The sequence below is a fragment of the Microtus ochrogaster genome, chromosome 1 (genome assembly GCF_000317375.1).
Source record: "Microtus ochrogaster isolate Prairie Vole_2 chromosome 1, MicOch1.0, whole genome shotgun sequence".
Taxonomy (NCBI): Eukaryota; Metazoa; Chordata; class Mammalia; order Rodentia; family Cricetidae; genus Microtus; species Microtus ochrogaster.
In genome coordinates, this window is record NC_022009.1 from 111,109,899 (window position 1) to 111,112,495 (window position 2,597).

Here is a 2,597-nt window from a genome sequence, read left to right on the forward strand (position 1 = left end):
GTAAAGGTGTTGGATCCCTTGAAATTAGAGTTACATACACAAGTGTGAGCTGCCTGTTGGGTTCTGGGAATTGAATTCGGGTCCTCTGGAAGAGTAGCCAGTGCTCTTAACCTTTGAACCATCTCTCCAGCCTCTTAAAAATAAATTATTAAAAAAGACAAGGTCACAGAGTTAACTATAAACATTCTCTACAGTTTTGATTAAATTGTATATTTTTCGTATATATAATTATGAAAAGCAGATTGAAAATCTTTTTCAGAAAGGCATTTGATACTTTTGTATTTTTTAAACAATGCTGTAGATCAAACCAAGGGCTTCATGTGTACAAGGCAAAGTACTATAGCACTACACAATATAGTGATTTTCTTTAATGTTACTATGACATAACAGTTAGCTATAGCCACAGGGATGGTAATTAACAGTTATAAAAATAAGGAAGTTAATACTGTGCTCTTTGTTCAGAAATTTGTGGGCTACCTTTCTTGTCTATCTCCACTTTATCTTGTCTGTTCTGATAGTAATTTCTTGATGTTCCCTTAATGGCGGCAAAAGTACAAGAGCCAAGTATAAACATTATGACTACTTAGGGCTCAGCACAGTATTGCTTCTGCTCTTAAGACATTGGCCAGTAGAAACCTCATGCTCAGTGCCAAAGGTAAGGAAATATCAAGAGGACGTCTGACTGAAGTCAAATGCCAGACGGCATACATAATAGGGAACAGTGAAGATTGAGGGCCAGTGGTGTAGTCTGAAAAATAGTGTACAGTTATAAACAAAAGCACAAGTGAAGGCCGGGCGGTGGTGGCGCACACCTTTAATCCCAGCACTTGGGAGGCAGAGGCAGGTGAATCCCTGTGAGTTCGAGGCCAGCCTGGTCTACAAGAGCTAGTTCCAGGACAGCTAGGACCATTACACAAGGAAACCCTGTCTTGAAAAACAAAACAAAACAAACAACAACAACAACAAAAGCAAAGGTGAAGAACCTAATGGTCCTTGGACTCCTGACATCTGGGGTTTCTGGCAGAGCAGCAGATACTCTTGACCACTGAGCTATCTCTCTAACCCCTCCTTTGTTTTCTTATAACAACCAACATATATTAAGGGTTGGAGAGATGGCTCAGTGTGGAAAATGCTTGCCACACAGGTGTGAGGACCCGAGTTCTGATCTCCGGAATCCACTGACTCCTGCAAGTTATCCTCTGACTATCCATGCACTGTGGCATGTGCTTGTGTGTGTACACCCATACACAAAATAACTACAGAAATGTAATTAGTAATTTATTAAAATAATTGCAGTAGAAACCCAAGCATTATGTACTCTGATAAAGGAGGTAACGATAAGGATCTCAGAGCCTGTGTAATGTACTAGTTGCTGAACTGAATGTCTGATGTCTTGTTTTTTTCTTAGCAACATCATTTCCTAAAGCTCTTCATGCATTATGTAAGAGGAACAACTGTGTTGCTATCAACTACAGTTAGAATCATACGAATAAGCTAAAACACACGAGGGCAGACTATAACCCTTCAAGCAGATCTAGACAGGTTTGTCTAGACAGATTTTTGTATGGATATGCCCCAGTTCACCCTCAGGCTGCCTTCAATTCACTGTAGCTGAGGATGACCTTGAACGGATGATCTGTAGCTATAAGGTACCTTAATAGCTTTGCTGTATATCTGCAGAGTACTGGAATTAAAGACCTGTGCTACCATGAATAATTAACTGGAATAGTTTTTGCAATATGTTAAAATTTTAAAATTCTGGTTACTAAACTGAACTTGAGTGCTTTGTCTGAACGGATTGTGAATAATACAGAGTTGAAAGGGAAAGAACTTGCTTCCTGCTCTGGGCGCCTGTCTTCTGCATTCCCTTATTGTTGAAAACCTTGATAGGAAAGTTCAGGTTCTGTCTTCCGTGTCATACAGTTCACAAGCTGCCCCATCTCCAGTTTCTGATGCCATGACCAGTTACAGCCTTCCTTTCTGAGTCTGCTGTAAGTGGTGATTAGTCACCACTTTGTCTCCCAGTGATAAGCCTGGAGGACATTTTATAAATACAGACACAGCCAAAAGAGATGAAAGTGCATCATGGCTTTTGATGAAAATGTACTCTTTGAACTTTTATTCAGGCTGCATTAAGATGGGGTCATATTGTTTGTTTGTTTCCAAGATAGAGTTTCTCTTTGTAGTGTTGGCATCCTGAAACTCGCTCTGTAGCCCAGGCTGGCTTCAGACTCACAGAAATCTGCCTGTCTCAGCCTCCTCAGTGCTAGGATTAAAGGCACGTGCCGCCACTGCCCCAGCTGATTGGGTCAGACTGCAAATGCAGTGGTTAATGTTCTGAGTTAGATATGTCTGTTGCAAAAGATTTTAGTTAAAGGGAAATTGGCCATCCTTGCGCTGTAGCAGAAGGCTTTAACCATCTTATTAATATGTTTCTCAGAGCAATGCTGTGTCTATTGGGGCAATGATGGCTTACTGTCTAGAGGAAGCACCAACCAGTATGAATGCTGGTTTAAGAGGCAGAGGTCAGGATTGCTAGCAGAACAGGACTGTCTGCCTGTCTGTACATAAAGTATAACTGTCTGCCTGTCTGTACA

At 41.0% G+C, this 2,597-nt stretch overlaps 1 protein-coding gene across 1 annotated transcript in view; it reads left to right on the forward strand.

Annotated features, from left to right (window-relative positions):
* The window catches only part of Gmps (guanine monophosphate synthase), a 43,026-nt gene that overhangs the window by 7,111 nt on the left and 33,318 nt on the right, over nucleotides 1-2,597 (forward strand). The gene's annotated exons all lie outside the window — the stretch shown is intronic.